Consider the following 25,650-nt stretch of genomic DNA (forward strand, 5'->3'; position numbering starts at 1 on the left):
GAGGTAATATAATAGTATGGAAATCACTTGGTGACGAATGACTAGTATGTAGAAATGACTTGACAAAATACACTGCTGGTCTTAGGTTAGACGCACCATCGTTTTTTTTAAACAAAATCAATTCTTTATTATCATGCTTGTTCTAATTGTCCAAAATGCTTTTCTTGTCAAAGTGCGAATCTTGTTCGAAAAAAAATGCTGACAGCTGGTTGATTTGCAAAAAAATAACTGTACATTCGGAGGTTATAGAAATTCCTATGGCAATCACACGTGTTTTCGGTTGGTCATTGAATTAGACGCAGCTTAAATTTCTTCGTATTGCGTGGACAAGTGTAAACTTTCGTATTGAAAAAATATGAAAAATAAAGAAATAAAGTGTTTTCGAGCTACATTTGAAGAAAAAAATGGGTAAAGCTGCTGTTATGAGCTTATTGGAACGTCAAAAAGTAGACTTTCTTCACTCGCAAGGACTGTCCAATCGGATCATTGCCAAACAAATAAATCGCAGCTCTAGAACTGTTGACAGATATTTGAAGGATCCAGAGGCATATGGAAATAACTTTAAAGGGAAAAAAGGCACTATCAAAACAAGCAGTACGCCAAATTGTTAGAATTGCTTCGAATTCGACTAAATCTGCTGCTAAGATCAAGGAATTGGCCGGAGTAAAAGCAAGTCTAACAACTGTTCAGCGTACGATCAGAAATGCAGAACACCTGAAGCGTCTAAAAATCAAGAAAAAAACCCCCTTTGAATGCAATACGCAAAGAAAACCGGCTTCAATTCGCGAAAGAATACATGACGTGGACTGTCCAATCTGACACTCGACTAAATGATTGGCGTTCAGTTGTATTTACTGATGAAAAACGTTTTAGTTTAGATGGCCCTGATGGATTTCAATATTATTATCACGATTTGCGGAAAAATGAGCTATATTTAAGTCGCCACCATAGCCGAGAAGGGGGAATAATGGTGTGGGGTGCTATCACGTTTTATGGAACAATTGACTTGATTTTTATCGATCAAAAGATGAACGGCGATCGCTTCAAAACATTGTTGGAGTCCGTATTTCCAAAATTAAAAGATCTCTTTGGACCGATTACTTGGATTTTTTAACAAGACATGCTCCTATTCATAACTCTCGAGTAGTAAAATCTTTTATTTCTAGTCAAAACGTTAATATCATGACCTGACCACCATATTCTCCAGATCTTAAAGTAATTGAAAATGTTTGGGGCTGGCTAACACGGAAGGTATACGAAGGAGGAAAGCAATACGAAGATAAGGAAACATTAACGTGCTTGGAGCGAGATTTCCTTGAACTACATAGATTCCTTGTATCATTCTATGAAGGACCGGATTTATGAAGTTATTACTAACAAAGGAGGCAGTACTCATTACTGAAATTATTATTATTTTTTATTTCAAATAAATCAAATAGTAATTTAAGTTAAAATCCAAATACTTTTCTTATAAAAATTAAAAAGCCAAAGTGCGTCTATTCTAATGACCAAGAAAAATTCGCCTTATTTTGAGTAGCTTTAAGAAAATCTTTGAAAAACACAATTTTGTTAAATATTATGTATAATCATTTGAATATTCTATTTAAAGTGTTATTAAATAAGAAATGTTTTTGCATATCAACTTCTTTTCTATCGTCCTTTAATAAATAAATATGAAGCAAAGTATGCTCTGCAGATAGTTTAGGTAAGCAACGCCTGATAATTGATCAGGAAAACAAGAAAATCTAGAAACCTGTCGCTTGAAATACTTCCTTTCTTCTTCTTTTGCTCAATACTTTTACCTCTTTATATTTAAATGGTTTAGATTATTTTTTTAACACTCAGTATAAAGCGGCTTTTCTCTTTGATTTCATCAACTAGTTGACGTGCATGTTGTGTATTATTGGATTGCGAATCATTGGTTTTTTCAGGCGTGTTATTGATTTTTTGCAAGTCATTATTATATTCTACACTCTCTGCATCCCGGAATTCTAAGTCACTAGAGCTTGATTCACTGCGATAATCTAATTTCACCACAGATTCAACCATTGAATTCCCCACTGAATCTGTGTTCTCCATAGAAATTGTAACTATTTCTTCTTTCTTTGGTTTTTCCTTAATCACAACATCTCTACTGGTTGTAATCTGTCTTTTTATTGGATCATAAATTCTATATCCTTTTACATTCTCACTGAAACCAAATAGTACATGTTTCTTTGATTTTTTTATCCCATTTGGTTCTGGTATGTGAGCCATCACAGTGCTTCCAAATATACGAATATTTTCTAAGTTTGGTTTAATTCCAGTCCACGCTTCATATGGAGTCTTTTCAATGCCTGAGGCTACTGACCGGTTTTTTAAATAGACAGCTGTGTTCGCAGCTTCTGCCCAAAATGTTTTGTCCTAACCAGCATCGAAGAGAAGACATCTTGCTCTCCCTACAATGGTTCTATTTGATTGAAGTGAAAGCTTAGCCCATTCTGTTCGGGCGTGTAAGGATTTGGTTTTTGATGTACCTATGATGCCTTCTGATTTCAAATAATTCTCAAAATCATTTCTGCCATACTCCCAACCATTACCCGTTCTCAAGATTTTCATATTTTTATAATGAAAATTCTCCACCACGGACTTAAACTCTTTGAAATAGTGTAATACTTCATTTTTTGTTTTCAGAAAATAAATAAAGGTCATTCTGGTATAGTCATCAATTAATAATAGAAAATATCTTGCACCGCCAATCGACTTGGTCTCAATTGGCCCACAAATATCAGAATGAACAATTTCTAGTACATCTGTTGCTCGGGATCCAGTACTGAATGGCAATCTTGACTGTTTGCCTTCACAACATATCTCACAATCTGATTTGCTTATTGTGAACGTGTTAGGATAATCCAGCCCATTCACTAATCTGCAACGCTTCATTTTGTTCATATCGTTGTTATTTATATGACCAAGACGCCTGTGCCACGTTTCCCCATGCACTATGGTAGATGACGATGATAATAAACAATTCTGTGTTTTTAGATTCAATTTGTAAACACCATTAGTTAAGTTCGCTTCAGCAACCAATTCGCCTTTATTGTTTTTAATTATGCATTTATTCGTTTCAAAGACGACACTGTTTCCATTTTTTATCAACTCACTGACTGATAACAGATTTGTTGTGAGACTTGGCACACACAACACATTCTTTACTGTTATATGAAAATCGTAATTTGTTGTTATTTCTACGTCACCGGAACCTAAAACAGGCACCTTCATCTTATTTGCAATTATAATTTCAGGAAATGAAGATGAATACTAGGGATATATCAAGCAACTTTCATTCGCGGTCATGTGCGCACTCGCACCTGAATCAATGTAAAAATCAGTTCTACTGAATTCGCCGCTCAGAAATACGACTCTAAAGGAATTACTTTGTTTTGTTTACATTTGAGGTTGAAGTATTGTTGCTATTTTTACATTTCTTCTGCCAGCGTTTAGCGACAAATGCGGAATTGCGCTCTGTTTCACTCACATCAACTGATTCCATATCAAGTAATTTTGTTTTGATGCTGTCGGTAGTTATTTGAATGGCAGAATGTTCTAAGGCCATAATCATAGGCATAAATCGCTCAGGTAAACCAGCTAGCGACGAATGGATTACTAATGGCGAATCCTGTTCCTCTTAAATGTTGAGACGTTTCCACTATTTGTGTCACATAATTCGTCATATTTTCACTGTTTTCTAACCTTATGGATATAAGATGACGAAGCAAACTAATTCTTCTCGAAAAACCTGTATCGTCGAACAAAGCACGCAGCTTTTCCCATAACTCTTTCGTAGTCTTAGTTTCCTTATGTGCACATACATATAAAGATGAGTCAATCGTCAAAATCAGCTTAGCTCGTGCTTTTATATCTGCCGCAGCCGCTGCCGCCTCGGTTCCTTCTTCTTTGATGAATTTATCAGCGCCTTCCAAAACTACTAAATTTTCTACAGCGAACGCCCAATCCTCGAAATTTTCGCGACCTTTCAGCTTTGGCACGTTTGTATGATAACTGGAATTAATTTTTCTGGCTTGCACGATATAAATACCACTATTAACACTACTTTAGCAAGCTATTAGCCCATAACCTTATAAGAAAGAAAACACGTGGATCGATTTACAACGAACGATTTAAACTTTATTTCCAGGTTTTGAGAAGTAGAGTACATGAATGGTTGCCAGATTTGATAACTACATCAAAAGTTTTAATACAAATATTTAGCACTAGATGATGTTAGAATTTACATTTTGATATACATTTTCAACAGAAATTAACTTGCAAACACCTCTAGTTTTTATTATTTTACTGCCTACTATTTTACTACTCGTGAGGCATGAGTCACGGGGCACTGATTCGTGTATGTGGATTATTAGTATGAAGTTGTGGGTTGGACCTCAACTGACATGTTTTTATAGTAGCTCTCACTTCCTAACATGCAATGATAAACTTCAGAAGATATATTGGAAATAAAACAAAAATTGCTTGGATGCGGTGCACAGTGTTGCGAATGCGGTCAAAACGAAAAAAAATCACGACTGAATTTAATTTGAATATTGAAAGATTTGAAGGAGTCAGAAAATAGGTGAAAAAGAATGCGTGAGTTGACAAGTTAGTAATAATAAAAGTTAGCATATTAACACTAAACATACCCGAATGGATCAAATGACCCTTTTTAAACTTTTGCATCGAAAATACCCGCATCATCTTATGGGTTTTGTACATTTTACTTTCATTCACGACTTTTTCTAACTAATTACAGCTATTATACTACTTTTTTTGTTTTATTTATTTTAATTTGTTTTATTTATTATGGTAAGTGGTACATTCCTGCAAATACTGTTGCATAAAGTAGTTAAATCAAAACAGCTGAGAATAATTTTAGGAAAATATCAAAATTTTAGATTGAAAGTAGCTTTTTAGTCTGAGAAAACGTAGCAAAAATTTAAAGATGGGAAAAGTAGCTTATAAATTATTTTGATAACTTTAGTAACCCAGAAAAATGTATATAATATTGGCGAAGAGATTACGGAAATTGGTGAAGATGAATTTTTTGAAGATGAAGATATATTGGTTGCAAATGAAAATGAGTTTAAATCGGCAGTGAAGATGGAGAGGAAAATAGTGTGAATATATGCTTTGGAGAAAAATGATAAGATTACCCTCAAGTTCTGAAGAAAGTGAACTATAAATAAATGAACAATATGTAGCGAATGATGGAACTCTCTGGGAAAAAATTCAAGTAAGTGGAAATCTGGAAGACCACTACTTCAACGAAAAATGTAAAATGGACACACTTACATGTAAAAATACCGATGAGCAATGAATTAAAAGTTCTTATTTTTCTTTATTTTGTTTAATTATAATAAATTTAATTCTTATTTTTATTTCCTTTCTAACATCCATTTTTCATACATTCAAGCAGGAAACACAAGGTCGGTTAATTTCACCCGCTATGGTAGAAATAGGTATATATTAAGTGTTGGCATAATTAGTGTTAAAAATAATAATCTGGAAATTACATACCAAGTAAATATATAAAATAAGAGCTTCTAAATACTCTTCTGAGCGTACATTAAGCGAAAGAATCAAAGAGCTCATTGTAATCATCTGCGAAAAAGAAATACCACGGGCTGTTAGCTTTGTAAATATGAAATTTTATGAGCGCGGCAAGTGTTTGCCAGTCTTTGTTTATCTTTACTAATAACGGGCGTGGTACGAATAATTGGTTTTCTTTAGTATACCAAATTTCTTTAAAATAAGATCATATCTAATGTTCTGGACCAAATTGTATGTAGGTGGCGGACTTGCCAGTAGTGTACCACCTTTCAGATTTATACCATTTTAGGTATACTTGTGGCTACCGTAGCCGAATGTGTTGGTGCGTGACTTCCATTCGAGAGCGCATAGGTTAGAATCTCCGTGCATCAAACAGCAAAATGATAGAAAAGTTTTCTTTTCAATAGTGATGGCCCCTCGGCAGGCAATACCAAACCTCTGATTATATTTCTGCAATGAATATGCTCATCATAAAAAACAATTTGACGTTCGAAGTCGGCTTACAACTGGGACCTCCATTTGTAGCAAAAAATCAGGACGCACGCCGCAATACAAGCCAATTATTTATTTATTTTTAGGTATTCCTAATGTCCAAAACGAATTTCTTTATAAACAGATAAAATTTCACATTCTGGACTGGAAGAGTGGTAGGTGTGCCTGTACGTGAATCTTTGCCGTACTATACATTCCTCTATTAATGTTTAACTTCAATATTTTGATGCTCTCCCAGGTCTTTCATTCATAATAAGTTTTCTGCTTGCTCTCATATGTATTTTCATGCATGAAGGTGAGAACTTTTGTTCAAAAGTACTCAGTTACTTTTCTGATATTCCCGGTACTTCATTCAGTCTCCCCTACAAAAAAACCGACTGTTCTATTTACTATTTCGATAAAGATGGTTCAGTGTGAGTTGGGCATGCACACCGATGAAATTCTTGATAGCTTTCTTTCTTTCGCATACTGCAAAAATCATAACCAAAGTACAGAGCCCGCAACAAAGTTCTTAAAAGGCAGTACTTCTGACAAAGGCAAAGGAACATCACTGGTGACATACAAGGCGATTGGCTCACTTACTTATGCTCCTTCAATTTGGGTAACGGAACAACACTGCAATTAAGGTAACTTTGACCTACATATATGACATTTACATTTCAAAAATGGCTATAGGATCCAATTTTTGATCGGTTTGAATAATTTTTATTTGACCTTGAACTGAGCCCGCAAGGACAAATGGGTAACGAATTCTGGCTCAGCAACCTCAGAAACGTTAATATATATAATATATGTTTTTTTTTTTTAACTTTTCCGGTGAATATTCTATATTTGTTCTTGAAAAGGTAGCTAGGCGATGATTTCACCTCTTGAGTGAGGCTGGAAGTTTGCGTACTTGCTGGGATGCAGTACCGTTGATCAGAACTAAAATAAAAAATACCAAACCGAGTTTGAATACATACAACTTTTAATTTCTAAGGGGTTTCTTACTTTTTCACAAAGATACCTTTATTAAGGGTTTGTTTTGCTATGATAAAATAAAATAAAATTGAAATTCGGCCCAATATAATCTCTTCCAAAATCATTTACGAGCATTTAAAGAAAAAATTATTAAAGTCGGTTAATAATAGCCTTCAGCAGGATTAATGAACAAAATTTGCCGAAAAATTCCCATTATGCGTTACTATCATAGAAATTACACTTAAAGGTACTTTCTACAGACAAAATTGCTTACCAGACATATCAGGAGTGACTACGAGTTTCAAAGACGAGGTTCGGCGATGGGCTCGTCAACTGCGGGATCGTTTGTACTGTTTGCAGGCTATAAACTTCTATTTATCCAGAATAAACATCTGCGTACTCAGCGTATGCTTAATAAATCGAGAGTCCCGCATGACCTCTTCAATTGCTACCATACACCAATTCATCTAAGTTCTTCATAGTTCACGGCCTTACGCTAAGAAAAAAAGTATATATATAAAACGCTTGCAAATCAGTGAATTTTATTATAAAAATGCATGTTCTGTTAAGAAAGTTTAAAGTCAAAAAATTGTGTTCAGCGACGAAGCTCATTTTTGGATCAATGGGTACGTAAATAAGCAGAATTGTCGATTTTGGAGTGAAGATCAGCCAGAAGAATTGCAAGAGCTACCAATGTACCTAGAAAAGGTCACAATTTGGTGCGGTTTATGGGCTAGAGGTATCATTGAACCGTACTTCTTCAAAGATGCGGCGAATCGTAACGTAACTGAGAATGGTGAGTGCTACCGTGAAATGATATCCAACTTTTTTTTGCCCAAAATGCAAGAGCTTGACTTGCATGACATGTGGTTTCAGCCAGTCGGTGCCACATTCCACACGTGCTGTGTGGACTTGTTAAGAGGCGAGTTCGGTGAACATTTTATTTGACGTTCGGGACCTGTCAATTGGACACCCAGATCGTGCGATATAACGTCTTTAGATTATTTTTTGTGGTGCTATGTTAAAGCTCATGTCTATTCAGGCAAACCTCCTCCAATTAACGCATTGGAAGACAACATTAAAGCATTTATATGTGAGATACCGGCCGAAACATTGGAAAGAGTGTGCCAAAATTGGACTAAGCGGATAGACCATTTGAAGCGCAGTCGCGGTCAACATTTGCATGAAATAATCTTCAAACATTAAATTATATGGACTGTACTATTGATTTAAATAAATATTTCATGCATTTTTCTGAATTTTGCGTGTGTTTTTTTGAAAAACTTTCCTATAGCTCTTAAAAATCACCTTTTTTTTATATATGGCGGTCACAGTATTAGCCAAGCCTTACCTCGCTATTACAATATAATTGAACATAATAGAACATAATAGGGCGGCCGCCGTGGCCGAATGGGTTGCTGCGTGACTACCATTCGGAATTCAGAGAGAGAACGTCGGTTCGAATCTCGGTGAAATATCAAAAAATTAAGATAAACAAGTTTTTTCTAAAGCGGTCGTCCCTCGGCACGCAATGGCAAGCCTGCCATGAAAGAGCTCCACATAAAAAATATCTGCCGTTCGGAGTCGGCTTGAAACTGTAGGTCCCTCCATTTGTGGAACAACATAAAGACGCATACCATAAATAGGAGGAGGAGCTCGGCCAAACACCCAAAAAGGGTGTACACGCCAATTATATATATATATATTATATAATAGATATATGAGCTGTGCTTTTGTTATATAACAAATAAATTTAATTGAGCAATAAATAGGGAGCTAAAACTTAGCTAATACTGTGACCTCCGCTGAATAAAGCAGAGGCATTGAGAATTGAACTCTTCGGGTGTGGGCTAAATGGGCAAAGCCACGATAGAATTTGGATGATACCATATTCCATATACAGTGGCATAGAAAAGGCCTTTTAATAAAAAAAGCAATGTTTAACATTGGTAGAAAAGCCTTTTCAAGGACAATAAAATCAAGTTAAAAAACTCTTTTCATTGAAATAATATTGTACGCTCAATTGATAAATAAATTTTATTTCATAATTATAATCCAAGCTAATTTTACAAATTAACTAAACTCAACAAATATCTATCACGCAGAGAGACTGATAAAAAATTAGTTACGTATACGCACTGTTGAATAGATTATTTCCATTTAACATTCGCTATTATTTGTCTTTACTTAAAATCTCCTCCACAGAATTTTTTGAATAAATTGAATGCAATCTACAGCTAAAGCACATTCTTCAATATCATATCAAATTTATAAAGGTCTTCAAAGCACAACTTGAAAGTCGTATAATTTTTTTAAAAAGCGCTTGTTGCCCTTAAGTAGCAACTAAATCAATACACTTGGCAGAACTGGGAAAGTAACTGTGCTGGCAGTGCAGTAAAGCGCGAATTTCCTAAAGTAAACATCAGTCAGCGAAACGAAAACCAAAAACCAAAGAAATAAAGAAGAAATATGTGAAAGGAAACAAAAGCATTTTGTATTTAGAGCTTTTGTTGGTTTTGCTTTTAGGTGCATTTCAGCTTTCGCTGTGCAAATGCACATGTTGAAATGGCGGATAGGCTACACTTGCTTGCACACACACACATACCCAAGCATACTTTCATACATATGTGCACCTGGCCAAACAAGTGTAGCATAAGCATATGCATATACAAGTAGGTAAGCACATGTATAAATATATAATACATATATTGTATTTATGCGCATATGTGTGTGTAAGTGAGTGCCTGCTAGCAGCATCAGCAAGTGTAGTAGTTCAAGGACTGTGAAAATGGCAATTGAAAAAGTCAACTACTGCTGTGCTACTTCACGACCAATGACTTTTGCATGAAAAAAAACCACACACACAACCATGAACCCATACACACTTAAATTGCCTGCAAATGTGCGCCGCCATGTGTGGACATGTATGTGTATATTTTTGTGAAGCCATTGCTTGAAGTCAAGTTCCGTAAAACTTTGCATAAGAAAAGGCGCAGTTGTGCAATGCAGTACTCACTCTGTGTGCTCGACCATACTTATGCTCATACCTACGGGCGCATGCATGCATGTTTGCAACAAGCAACTAGCATATGCAACAACCATATGGGTAAATGTGGAAGTGTGTGGTGTGAAAGACATGCCAGCAACTGAGTTACAAAAAAAGAACAAAAAAAAAAACAGAAAAAAAATAAATGAAGCAAACAACGCTCAGGCAAGTTATAAAAAAATTACAAACAAAAACAAAAAGGATAGATATAAAAGTCCTAGTAAAACTTAAAAAAAAGAAAGAATTTCATAGTTAACAATAAAAGCAGTTGACTGCCTGGCTAGTCCTTTCTCTATTCTGATTTGTTGTCCTTCGCTTACTTTCCATGTCTCGTTTGCCTGCTTTTGTCGTCTATAGTGCTAGACAAATGATGTTGTTTTTGTCTTTACTGTTGCTTACACTACAATACATATATGATTTCGCTGTCTGTCTGGCAGTTGACGATTGCATTCACATAACTTTGTATGTAGAACAGTTTAAACCATTAGCTACGAATACAATCTTGTTCGGCTATGTAAATATGTATGTAAATATTTCTAAAGGAGTACTCAAATGGGGACCAAATGCAAAATAAATGTGTTTGCTTTTCTTATATTTTTATTTTTTACCACAGATGAATTTATTTACTGCTTTTTTATTTATTTGCATTCAAAATCGGCTGCTGTATAAAAAATTATATCGAGCAAATGAGAGTAGTAAATCAAAGTCAAATTAAAATGCTTTACATTTAATACAAAGAACTAAACAACCAACAACAAAACATGCTAAAAGTTTCTCGATTTTATAGAATATCCTTTCAGTACTTTAAAATATTTACAAAAAGAGAGCTTTCAGCTAGCAAATACAGGTAAAAATTCATTATTTCCCACATAAACAAGAGTTACTGCTCTTCATTTATGGGAAACCCACCACTGTGGAACTTATTAAAAAACAATTTTGATTTTATTGAATCAAGAGGAAAATCTACTTTTGAAGCAAACTTGAAGAGTTTTCTTATCACTTCAACGCTTAGTAATACCAGCAGGAGCCAACTAGAACCTTAAAAAATAATTTGGTTGACATATGAGATGAATACGAGTTTTTTTGAGTGATTACCTTTTAAATTCGTCCGCCGTAGCCGAACGGGTTGATGCGTGTCTATCATTCGGAACTGCACAAGTTCCTGTGTCTGTGTATGAAACATGATATGATGGATAAAGTGTTTTTCTTACAGCGGTTGCTCTTCGTCAGCCAATGGCAAATCTCCGAGTGTATTACTGCCATCAAAAGAACCATCTGCCGTTCTGAGTCGACTTAAAACTGTAGGTTCCTCCAGTTGTGGAACAGCTTCAAGACGCATATCAAAAATAAGAAAGTAGCTCGGAAAAACACCCAATGGAAGGCCAATTACATATATATACATATGTATAAATATATACACGAAATATTCCTGATGCTATTTTTATTCACATTTATGTTTGCTAAGTATAATTAATAAATTGCACCTCTCACGCTCGTCGTTGATGAACATTATGTATAAAGACTTGCATTTACACGCTTACGAGGTGCAATTGACTCAAGAACTAAAGCCTCTTCACAATTTCAAGAGTCCTCAATGGTCAGAATGGTGTCAGGAAATGGCAACAGTGAATGACTAATTTTCGAAAAAAATCATCTTCAGTGATGAGGCACATTTTCACCTCAGTGGATTCGTCAATAAGCCGAATTACCGCATTTGGACGAATGATAATCCAAGAGTGATTGCCGAAAAACTAATGCATTCACAAAGAGCGACTGTTTGGCGCGGTTTATGGGTCGGCGGTATTTTTTCCAAAATGAGGTCGGTCAGGCAGTTACTGTGAGTAGTGTTCGCTATCGTGAGATGATAACGAACTTTTTATGGCCCGAATCGGAAGATATGGATGTGGACAATAGGTATTAGCAACAGTAATATACTTAGTTTCAGTTTGTCAAAATAGCTTTTGCATCTGCTAATGCTGTTGGTGTGATTCGCTTTCGTCTTAATTTCTGCATCAGCTCCATGTGCGGTGTTTTTTGTACCTCTTTGTTTCAATTTCTTAGTAATTTTTGTGTGTCTTTCGTGCTGTATTTCTGGATTACGTTTTTAATGGGATCAATTCTTAGGTCGCGGTGTAAGTCTTTATTTGTCGTTGAATTATATGTATATTTGAGTTGCATGCTGCCTCCCATAGTTCTATGCGGTATCTCCAGATGGGTTTCATCATGACCTCATATATTAGTAGTTTGTCGTATACTGACAGTTTTGAGTAATTGTTGAGCAGCCAATGCAGTTGTCTGAATTTGTTTTTTACTTCGTTCCATTTTGGATTATTTGGTCTTTGCAGGTCAGTTTTGCGTATTTAGCTTTTGTGTTTTGAGTGATGACTGTGTTATTAATTATTAGCGTACGATGGATATGTTTGGGGTTGGTATATACGAGGGGTGCCTTTTATATTTTGGGATTTGGAAACCCTGGTGTTGCAATCTGGCAACTGACAGCTGTACCGCAAAGTTTGACATTTTTTGGCTTTTACGTACTCAGAACGTTTTGGAATACCAGCGCTATTTGTGTTGTTTACAGTAACTTAAAAGATTCATCTCGGTCCAAAAATGGAATTAAGTCGTGAACATTTTCGTGCGATTATTTTGTACAACTTTCGACGTGGATTAACTCAGCAACATTGCATGGATGAACTTAATTCATTTTTTGGCGATGAAGCTCCATCAAGGACCAGTGTTTATCGATGGTATGGTGAATTCAATCGTGGTCGTAGTTCATTCCAAGACGAATTTCGTGAAGGTCGTCCAAAATCAGTTGTTGTTCCGAAAACCATTGATGCTGTGCGCGAACTGATATTGCAAGATCGTCATGTGACCTATCGTGAGATTGAGGCAATCTTAGGCATTAGTGGGACCAGCATACATTCAATATTGCATAAACATTTGACTGTCAAAAAAATTTGTTCGCGTTGGATCCCACATAATTTGTCAATCGCTCAAAAAAGGATCGTGTCGATTGGTCCAAAGAAATGCTCAAAAAATACGATCGCGGGGCTTCGAAACACGTCTATGCCATCGTGACAGGTGATGAATCATGGATTTACGCGTATGAGTCCGAAAGTAAACAGCAGTCGACTGTATGGGTGTTTCAAGATGAGCCAAATCCAACAAAAGTTGTTCGCGCACGAAGCACTTCCAAGCAAATGTTCGCCTGTTTTTTCGGAAAAACTGGACATGTCGCAACCGTACCACTAGAACAACGCAGAATAGTAAATTCTGAGTGGTACACAACCATTTGTTTGCCAGTTGTATTCCAAGAAATTAGGAAAACCAATCGCCAAAGACGGATCACTCTTTACCGGAACAATGCGAGCTCTCACACATCGGCTCAAACAACTGCATTTTTGAGCACCCAAAACATCGAATTAATGGGTCATCCGCCGTATAGTCCTGATTTGGCACCGAATGACTTCTTTTTATTCCCATACGTAAAAAACAAACTGAGAGGTCAACGTTTTTCGACACCTGAAGAAGCGGTTGCGACATTCAGAATGCATGTTTTGGAGGTACCTCATTCAGAGTAGCAAAAGTGCTTCGACAATTGGTTCAAACGCATGCAAAAGTGTATAGATCTTCATGGAGAATATTTTGAAAAACAATAAAGTGATTTTCGGTGATTAAAATTTGTTTTTGTTCTCTAATCCCGACATATAAAAGTCACCCCTCGTATTGCTTGGACCGCTCTGTCTGGTTAAGCTTTAAGCGTCTATTCTTTAATAGCCGTTTTAACGTTATTGAGTACAATTTATAAAAAAAACTAGAATTATGTTTGGTGTCCTTTGATAATAATGCAACAACGAATGTATGTATGTACATAAATACGTCTTTGTTTGAGAAATATTATAATTTCTTTGTATAGTGAAGAATCTAAATTGTTACACCGCTCTGTGGTACCTGACTTCGTACGAGCTCGCATCAGTGCATTTTAAGTTATGTAAAAGTCAATGCTCTAATAAGGTTTTTTGCGTAAGGCTTTGTTGAACACGGCTTGCTAAAATAGAGTACAGAAGTCAGTGAGAATGATTTAACAAAAACAGTAATTTTGATTATTGTTTGCCGTTAGCAGAGAAAATGAATATATTAATATTTCTTCTTATTTCTTATAATTAGTTATTTTTCAAAGTCTATATACTGAGCTTTAGTCAAGTCTTTCTCCACCTAATCTTTCCAGCGCAAAGGAGGCCTTCCTCTTCCTCTACTACCACCAGCTGGTACTGCATCGAGAACTTTCAGAGCCGTTTGTATCCATTCGGATGCGATATACGCCGTTGCTAACGTGCAAAGGTCAAAAAATCTTGCGTACAATCTTTCTCTCAAAGACTCCCATCGGATGTTGTCATCGTCCACGTTTCTGCGCCATACGTTAGGACGGGCATGATAATAGCCTTGTAGAGTGTTAGTTTCGTTCGCCGAGAGAGGATTTTACTACTCATTTGCCTACTTAGTATAAAGTAGCACTTGTTGGCAAGAGAGATTCTACTTAGGATTTCCAAGCTGATATCACCTCTATCAATTCGTTATCACAAAAAACAAACAAATTGTAATAAGTAAAATATAAATTACAAAAGAACATAGTTTTTAGGTCACGACTCATTCCCGCGTGATACTTTCAGAAACGCGTAGGTTTGAAACCCCGCACGGAACACCATTTTATAGGTTTTTCCAATAGCGGTCGCTTCAGGACAGGCAGTGGCAAACATCTTAGTGTATATTTGAAAAAACTCCTCATAAAACTCGTCCACAAATACCCAAGAAAGATATTAATGCCAATATAATTTAAGGAATATATATATTAACCTGAATTTATTAACATTATTTTTTCTCCAAGAAAATAAAAGAACATTATTAGTAGGTTACTACTTTATGTTCAGTCTCGATTGTTTGGAAAAGTAATTTCTGTTACAAGTATTGTACAAGGGCGCTCAAGAGGCAAACATAATACTCACATCATTTTATTTACCAGAGCTACGACATCAATCAGAAACATTATTTAGATCATATTGGAATGCTCAAGCATTATAATAATGTTATATTTAAAAGTATAAAAAAAAGTGTTGAAAGTAGTACTAGTACAACTACCTTCACTCAAACGAATTAGATTTGCAATGTAGTAAATCCCGCAACATTTATTTCTATTTTTGCTTTCTATGTAGGGTAAGTTAGGACTAAGCAGTAAGCTAAGTATGAAAGTCGGTGATATATATATATATATATATATATATATATATGTATAATTGGTGCATACACCCTTTTTAGGTGTTTGGCCGAGCTCCTCCTCCTATTTGTGGTGTGCGTCTTGATGTTGTTCCACAAATGGAGGGACCTACAGTTTTAAGCCGCCTGCCGAGGGGCGACCGCTATCAGAAAAATGTTTTACTTAATTTTGATGTTTCACCGAGACTCGAACCGACGTTCTCTCTGTGAATTGCGAATGGTAGTCACGCACCAACCCATTCGGCTACGGCGGTCGCCAGTGATAGCTTAAACATTTTATCACCTCAAATTGATACCAACTGAGAGGAGAAGAAAGGGAAACAGTATTCATTTAGACAGCTTCAGCGATGGCGTAAGAAGGCATTTACAAATAGTGGCAACTGTAGTTATATGCACTTATGTTCAGAGCATAAACCCATGGCATATTTATACATATTTCACTCAACTTGACCGCAACAAATTTGCTACGGCTTTAACCCAAACAACCAATACTTTTCACTTGCAAAGCTTTCGCACAATGAACATTATGATATGAACAGTTTTTATGAGAGTTTCCGTTAATCTTTATCTTTATCTGCGACATACAATGGAATATTTAGGAAACATATTGCCGGGAATAAAAACATTTGTATGCACCCGCTCAGATATATGCATGTATGCATGTACATTTGTAACCAGTTTTGTGCCTTAGCCAGCCTAGTACGTATACAAGTAAATATGGTGCTTAAAATCTTTTATTTATATGAGTGGCATTAAGCGCTTACTCATACTATCAAAGCATAATAGATTGTGGGTCTACTAGGCGTATGAGTGTTATTTGAGTGGGTTTGTGGTTGAACGGCGACCGCAATGTGTGCGAGCGAGCACACCCACATAATTACAAACAAACACGAATGTATGCGTGTGTGTACATAGGTAGCACACTAGAAAGTTTGTCTAATACACAGTTAGATATGTGAGTGAGTCAGAGTGTGTGTATTGTGCTTTTCAAAAAGGGATTTGTTGCAATTTCAAGTGGTATTATTTTGAAAGCTGGTGGTCAGTGCTGTTTTTCTAGTGCACAGACAATAAAGTTCGAGATATTTATAATCTTGCTAATAAATTTCATTGTAGCTCTACTTGAGACGACTTTCGCTTTCGCAAAATGGGTGAATGCTTCGCGGTAACGATACACGGCGTCGCACAGTGGTCTAGAAATGGAGTTATTCGCGTTTTAACCTAAAGATCAATATTACGGATAGGCGGTACCGCTGGCAGGTGACAATTCTGATAAGATAAGTCTTACATAATAATAAGAGTAATAAATAATTAGTACAGGTACAAATGTAAAAAAAAGTTTGAAGTTTGGCTCACTTCGGTTCAGCTTTAAAATTCGATTTTCCTTCGTTCGCTAGCTAGTCCTAAGTATCCACATGCTTGTAAACGTAGCAGAGGGAATTTTATTAGTGAAATAACCGCGTACGAAGTAGAGTTTCTAAAAGAACAAATATATGGACGCGGCGTGGTCTTAAAACCTCCACGGCAGCCGCGAAATGCCGTGCATCTCTTAAGGAGATGGCTGAGTGATTTCAACTGAAGGTAAAATGAATTCCTGGCCATTGTGACATTGAGGATAACTGCAGATCTGATAATCTAGCGAAGCTCAGCACTTAATTGGCTGATGAGTATATAGAGAATGACAGACAAATACCTTTACAAGCATGTAAGCTACTTAATAAAAGAGCAGCGAATCATCCGACAATTGTGGCCGATTCTCAATGCTAAAAGCAAAGAATCTCTGCTAAGCCGAGATAAGCATAGTCTCAGCACACTGATTTTAGTTATAGATCTCCACGCGGTATCACAATGGGCTATGAGACTGAGTGTGTCCCATCGTCAGCAACCACTTCACCCTAACCTAACCTAACCTATGACCTAAAAATGGGTTGAAATTCTATGTCATGTATATGAATAGTATACTAGATTTTCAAAAATTCAAGCTAGTTTTGGATATCAAAACACTCCTACTCAGTGCCATACTTTTTTGTAGTCGGTAAGTAACCCAAACCCGTAGCCGAATAGGTTGGTGCGTGACTAAGACTCGGAATTCGTAGAGAGAACGTAGGTTCGAGTCTCGGTGAAACACCAAAATTAAGAATAGCATTTTTCTAATAGCGGTTGCCCCACGGCAGGCAATGGCACACCTCTGAGTGTATTTCTGCCATGAAAAAGCTCCTTATGAAAATATCTGCCATTTGGAGTCGGCTTGAAACTGTAGGTTCCTCCACTTGTGGAACAACATCAAGACGCACACCACAAATAGGAGGAGGAGCTCGGCCAATCACCCAAAACGGGTGTACACGCCAGTTATATATATGTATAGATACAGGGTGGCTGATGAATTTTGCTACATTAAGAAACTCAAATAACTTTTTTTTAGTGTATGGAATTCATTTATTTTTTTTCAAGTTTAAGGTCATTAAATTTTATTAAATGTAGCTTAACTAGTTTTAAAAATAATTGAATTTAAATGCCCCCCATGCTCGTTGACACAAGTGCGGCATCTTAGTAAAAAGTTGTTCATTGCTGCTTTGAGAGTTGCGACAGGAATAGCCGCAATTGTTGCCCGAATGGATTGTTTTAGTTCATCCAAATTTGTTGGCTTTGTTTTATAAACTTCTTGTTTACATAAACCCCACAAGAAAAAGTCAGGTGCAGTAAGGTCAGGCGACCTGGGGAGCCAACGTAATTCGGAGTTTCTTGAAATCAGTTTATTGGGAAATTTTCGTCGCAACTCTGTCATAACAGTCTGGGCTATGTGAGACGTTGCCCCATCTTGTTGAAACCACACAGAGTTGAAAGGAATTCTCTTTCGGCGTAGTTCTGGATAGAAAAATTCTTTCAGCATTTTCAAATAACGGTCTCCAGTAACCGTAACGGTGTGACCATTTTCTTCAAAAAAAATAAGGCCCGACAATACAGCGTGAAGAAACCGCACACCACACTGTCACGCGAAGAGGATGCAATTCCGTCTCGTGGAGTATCTGTGGGTTAGAAGTACTCCATATTCGACAATTTTGTTTGTTCACATTGCCGTTTAAATCGAAATGGGCCTCATCAGACATGAAAAGGCAGTTTAACATGTTTTGGTCTTCTTCCACCATTTGCAGGATATTCTGGCAAAATTCCAAGCGAATCGGCAAGTCTGCTGCATTCAGTTTGTTAACCATTTGAATTTTGTAGGGAAATAAGTCTAAATCTTTGTGCATTATTGTTTGCAAAGACTGTCGGCTGACACCAAGTTGAGCAGATAAGCTTCTTGTTGAAACCCTTGGATTGCTTTGTATAGCTACAGCTACAGCAGCGATCTTTTCCTCCGTCCGAACTGGTGGGTTTCGATGATAAGGAATTCTTGCGACTGTTCCTTGCTCAGCAAAATTATTCACCAGTCTCATTATGGTCCACCAAAACTACGGACTCCAGTGCGTGATAGCGGCCGACTATCCAAATTCTTGTTTGCGTGTCCCAGTTATCCATTTTAATAAATTTTAAAGATCAATCTGCAAATTAAAACAAAAATGGAACAGATAACTTAAAAAGAAAAAAAGTTATTCAATTTTTTTTGGTAGCGGCTTTCATCAGCCACCCTGTATAAGTAAAATATATTCGTTTTATATCATTGCACGTAAGCATACCCAACTAATTCTAATAAAACGTAGCTAATTGAAATGTAAACGTCTTGGGTGAGTATACAAACTTTAAACATGACTTGGATATTACTTAGAAAAGCAAATGGTTTTGAAATATTTTTTCAACGGTGTTTATGAGTTGAAGGATGGGCTTGCTTGAGAATCGCACAAAAGGATATCAAAATCAAATAAGTCTCTATGGAAATACAGTTTTATATTCATTGACAGTTTTTTCTATTAATGACTGTGATTTGACTTTAACTATACAAACAGGGTCTTTTAGCTTGGTAAATAAAACATTCAGTAGAATGTTTTTAAAAAACATTTTTTTAACCCATCTTCGGCCGCTACAAGAATTCGACATAATTTTTCCATTTCCTTTTTAGTCAGTGCTTATAGGACCATAATCAAGAAAAATTTAAAAAAAAAAAAAATTCTGACCATCGGTGTTTTAGATATGGACTGGTCGAAAAATCGACCACTGGCCAAAAACCGTCAAATATATTAAAAAAAAAATACAACATTTATGAAAAAAATTTAGCACACGAAGTCAATTTATTTAATTTTATTTCAAATACAAATATTTTTTTGTTGTTTTATTGATAGAAAAGTCAGCTTACAAATTTTTATGATAATCATCAAAACATATAGTACATATGTAAATGAATATTGCACTTTTTGCAAATAAAAGTGGTATGTTTCTTGCAAAATTTACACCGCCAAAATTTGTTTTCAATGCTTCTCATGCCTTTCATTGATCCGAGGAAGGTTCGATGGACCTTCATCTCCATGTTCGTTTTCATACTCGTCCTCGTCCTTGTCGTAATTCAATAATTCTGTTGTGACTTTATTCTATACTTTGCCACCGCATTATCATGGAGATCCACACCACCCATGCCATGATTATACTCTTGAATAGCTTTTGGCTGCGGGATAGTGATAGTTTGTTTTTTCTTCCGAACAATATCTTTTAGTGCTAATAATTGGATTAACTGTGAAGTTATTAGTTATAACATTGACTACAGCATTATCATTCCACCGAACAGTAAATATTTCTTGCTGATGATCAAGTAGTTGGTCAAATGTTCCTCGTATTTCTTTTTTTAAATTTCTCTAAGGAGAATCGCCCATTCTATTTTCGCGAATAGTACCAGTTGCAAAAAATCGACGTTCGTTAAGAGGGCACATTAGATGGTATGAAGAGAAAAAAATTATCAAAGAAAATGATGTGGCACTCGGGGTCAGATACATTGGCAAGCAAGTCTAAGACTGTTTGTGCGCCTAGACCAATAGTTTTATCGTGAGGGGTTGCTGCTCCCCCGTACAATGAACTAGAAAATAAGTACCCACTTTCAGATCACAAGCACCATGTTTTCAACCCAAACCGGATTGGCTTTCCCTTGATAAACATTTTGCAGGAGTGGCGTCCAAAGTATGGAATCATCTGTTCGTCTATAGAGAGATTATGGCTAAAGACTCCAAACTACATAAACTTTTTGTTGAGAGCGTCAGTAATAGGATGAACTTTCGCAAAACGGTCTGCTGCGTTTAAATTCGTGTTTTCAGCGAGATGGAAAAACTGCTTAATTTTGTTAAACCAATTACGACTCATAGCCTGCTTCACAATTGGAATTCCCATGTCCGGTCGAACAGACCAGTAGTGGTCAATGTGTGGCAAAGTATGGTACCCCGATAGGTACAATATTCCAATAAACCTACGTATTTCGATTGGCGTGATGTTAATTGGAGCATTGTGTTGGTTTGCATACTCATTTGTGAAAGTGGTAATATTTGTGATCAAAAAACAATGTAAAGAGATCATAGGGGGATTTTGAGCCTACAAAATAGTGCAATTATATATACGTATACAAAAAGGATTAATTGCTTACCAATTTCAGAAAACATTTCTTCCAATTTGATTGCTTCCACATTTATTGCGGTCCTTGTGTATTGAAAATCTCTGGGTTTTCGCCATATGGGACGGGCAAAGCCCGATTTACTCAAGCGAAAAACTCTAGAACTAAAAATCTTAGCGGAATGCCAACATTCCACCGCTGCATCCCTTTTAGGATAGTTCTGCCCTAGTTCGATATTAGACGAATGAGAACTAGTTCGATTTGTAGGCATTTTCTAATAGTCCCGTACCATCCAATATAGGACAGGTTCGATTTTGGAGGTAAGGTACTAGTGCTGAACTAGAATTTTGGTTCACTAGTAGTGATTTTCCCTGAAGGGGTAGTACCTTTCCTATACCACAAAGATAATCACTTCCATCTCTTTCAATAAGAAAAAAATATTGCTAGATTTTGTTCTATCCTACATGACAGTTCCTGGCCAGCGGTCGATTTCTCGACCACTAAAGTTTACGTCCATGAAACAGTAAAAATTATTGCAATATCGATATGTTATTTTTTTGATTCTCTTAATTTCATCTTTTCTCTTCACAATAAATTAGTAACAATTATTTGTTTTTTTGTTTTTCATTATTTTTTCATCTGCACAAAAAACACGTAAAAATAGTGATAATTTCATTCTTTTACAAAAATCTGCCCTGAACCTTTTTTTCTCAAAAATTATGCTCTGGAAACTAACTAAATTCCAAATTTAAAACTTGTGAAAACTGATCAATAAATTTACATTTAGTTTCTGAGATATTGGAGTCCGAAGTTGGTGGTCGAAAAATCGACCAGCTGCCGAAAATGGGTTAATGGTACTCTTCTCAAAAATTATATCAGAAATATTACGTCCGATGAAATTTTGTAGGCATCTATTAATTAATTAAATATTTATATACATATAGATATTTATTAATCTAACTTAGTATATGTCCTATTATTATAAAATATATTATTTAGGAAAAAATAATTTTTAAAAATTGAAAACTATGAGTATTATTTATCAATAAATATTAAAATTTAATAAATATGAAAATTAAAAAAAAAAAAAATTTAGTAAATTAAGTAAATTCCTAATTATTAATTTAATTTTATTTTGTTATTTTAACTAAATTTTTTATGATAAATAATTTAAATTAAATATAATTATTTTATACTTATTAGTTCTATGAATTTATTTGTAGGTATTATTTAAAATTTTATTAACTTATTAAATTCAATGAAAACATTTGATATGAAATAGGCTGTTTTCATTGAATTTTTTTAATGAAAAATAGTAAATTTGATTAGAGGTCTTTTACTTTTAAGTAGGAAATACTAAAATATTTTATTAAATTTGAAATTTAATTATAAATATTTTTGTACAAATAATTGTTATTTTTGATTTACTAAATAAATAGATCTGCTATTCTGCTATACCGGAATAGCAAGCTAAGGTTTTAGTTGTTATTTATTGAAGTCTATGAATCAAAAAGGTTTTGACCCGTGATAATTTTAAAAATTCACAGCTGCTGTTTGTCAAGTCTACTGAATTTTGATACACAAAAATATTAATTCAAAAGTACTACGCAGCTGTCAGTGTGAAATTAATAGCTCTAAACAAATTACTATGTACCATTAACCATAAGGAAAATAATCTGCTTTTTAATCACAAATTCTTATTCTAAATTTCTTAAAAAAACAAAAAAAATAATATAGTAATAATTACAATAAAAAGGCTATTTTCGAATTATGTTTTTACTAAATTAAAAACAAAAAAAAAAAAAAATTTTAAGTGAATAGAATCTTTATTTTGACCTTTGCGCGCTCCATTGCTTGTTTGTATACCTCAGCTGTCTAGTTCACAAGTGTCAAATATGATTGACGCACGACGCCATTGTAAAAATTATGTCATATATTATAAATTATAAATAATTATTAATCTTCTAATAGGGTGCTTCAATTTGCGTCACCTTGTATACTGGTTTAATGCATCAATTGGCTTCTAAGCTATGAGCGAAATCTTTAGTGTCATGTCAAGCCTCAGTTTTCATTAAAGAGGTTGGGTCAAATCGCATGATACTGGTAGATTAGAGCACTGGCAATTTAGAGCACTTACATTTTTTAATTCCATTACTTCGGCTGCGGATTTTTACAATTTTTATATGCTTTATGCTGCATTGTTCGTACATGACCATTGTGACAAGTGATACGACCGCCATAAAAAAAATGCTCTAACCGCAAAATATGCAGACGGCTATAATAGGACACCCCATATTTGTCCGTTCTTATACAAGAGTTTTCGTACGAGTATGCAGCTTACTTTCTGAGTTTGTCCCTCTTTCGTTGTTTTGCGTTTTTGCTCTTTTTTAAAGTTTTTTTCTCGTACGCACAACAACATATCCAGGGCCAGCATTCAGATTCCATACTCTGTGTTTTTCTTTGTTCGAAAGCTCTCTTTCAATTTGTATGTATGTGTGTGTGCTATTTGTAAATCCTTAAATGTGAGAAAAGTGAATGAATGAATGGTTTTCTATTTACAATTGAACATTCAGATTCACATACGTACATGCATACATACGTACATATGTATTCCTTATAACATACAACTCTAGTGTTTATATACGCATGAATACGATTCTATTGCCCACTTGTGGTTCTCCGATAGTCGTAATTCATAAATATTACTTTTGAACACACCTACACTCACATGGGCTCAGGCATATGTGTATATATGTAAGTATGTATTTTATACACATGCAATCACTTACTAACGCTCTATGGGCATTTCTTTTGCATTAACTTTTGATTGTGTGCTTCATAAGCTTTGCGCTGCAATATTTTTGAATGAAATGCCTGGCTTGGTTTCCCCTTAACCATTCTTTTATCACTTTGCCGTTTGCTCTATCTCTACTGTGTTGAATGTAAGAAATTGAGTTATATGCTTATAACTACAGTTATATAATACACATACACACATCGATATATGAGCAGACGCATTGTAAGTTTTATTGACCATGGAAGAAAATATGTGAGTTTAATGGGCTTGTGGTCAACAAATTGATAAATTCAATTAATTCAGTTCGATGTGCGAAAACGTGTATGTATGTATATTGATATATTGATTTGTAGTGAATTTTGTTTATTTAATAGGCTTTTTTTTATTGCCTTGAGCTAATAAATTTAAGGTATAAAAGAAAGACATAACAGAAAAGTTTTGTTTTCATTTTTTTTTTAGTGAAGCGTTATAAAATTTGAACACATTCCATGGTATTACGCTTAACTGAAGCTCACAAGTAATATTATTCTATCCTTAACATTGAAATTTAAAAACAATTATAAGTATTTTACAAACAATTATACTGTGTTGGCGACTAATTCTCGTGGCTTAGTTCTTCGAAGTCTTCTTGTGCAGACTGTTTTGGTAAGCTCTGTTGCCTCCGGGTTTGTGGTGTAGTGTACTTGACTTAAAAGCAGCCACATAAATCAAGTGAGCTATTCGGCTGATTTATAAGTACATACAGTTCCGCTCAACTGAATAGTTTTCACTTCTTTTTTAGACTTAGAACATAATATCTTCATAAAGAGCATTCGGATTTAAACCAAACAAATTTTGTTAAAGAAAACGATCAATTATTTATAAAATAAAAAGTCTTTTTTTTTGTTTGTTTGGTTTTTATATTTTTTTTATTATATTTTCAAAAACATAGCTGAAAATCTACATTATTTTTGGCTCAAGTGAGTAGGTTTGACCCACAAAACTATAAAAAAAAAATTATTCACAGCAATATTTCATGGCACTTGGTAACTTAAATAATAAAATACACTATTTATGCAATATTTAATATTTGGTATGACCACCCTTATTCTTAATTATTTCAAACATTCGAGTTAAGAAGATAAGGAATCGTAATATTTTTCAATTTCACACAATGAAATAGTTGACGAGGCTTTTTTAATCGCTTCAACCAGGGTCGCCGAGTTTGGAAATTGTCTTCCCCCTTCATACACTCTCCTGGATAAAAGTCCCCAAATGTTCTCGATAATATTAACGTCTGGAGAGTATGGCGGCCACTCGAGGAAGTTGACATTCTGGTCCTTAATCCACTGTTTTGTAACCCGGGCTGTATGGATGGGGGCGTTGTCTTGTTGGTACGTCCATTAAATAGGTCCAAAAATTTCGAAAAACTGGGGAAAAGCGTTTTGGACCACAGACTTGTAGACATTTGCATTCATCTTTGATGAAACAAACTGCAGCTCGCAAGTTCCATAACACGATATGGCTCTGCAAACCATTACCCCTCCTGTACAGGAGGGATGACGACTCAAAAAGCATTCCTCTTTTCGCATATCGTGAAAATAATAGTTGTAGGTATTCGGTCCGAGATTGAACTTTTATTCGTCGGAGAAAACCACAGCCTTCCATTCTTTGTTCCATTTCATGTGATCCCGCGCAAATCGAAGTCGCGCTTCCTTCCGTGCATCATTGAGAGGAGGTTTTTTTTATTTTTAATGTCTTTAAGTGTTTAGCACTCCGAATAACTCGTTTTACCGTTGCTAAACTACCATTTACACCGCATTCATCCCTCGGATGCCATTGTAGCATATTTTTTTCCTCCTTTCTTTTTTTTCCCGTAATCGGCTTCATTACGAAGAAAATTGCTTACCACGTTTTGGCTTCGATCAAGCTTCTTTGCTACTTCATTATGTTTTAGGCCAGATTCAATATAGACTTTAATTTGACCTTTTT

This window comes from Anastrepha obliqua, chromosome 4 (genome assembly GCF_027943255.1).
Source record: "Anastrepha obliqua isolate idAnaObli1 chromosome 4, idAnaObli1_1.0, whole genome shotgun sequence".
NCBI lineage: Eukaryota > Metazoa > Arthropoda > Insecta > Diptera > Tephritidae > Anastrepha > Anastrepha obliqua.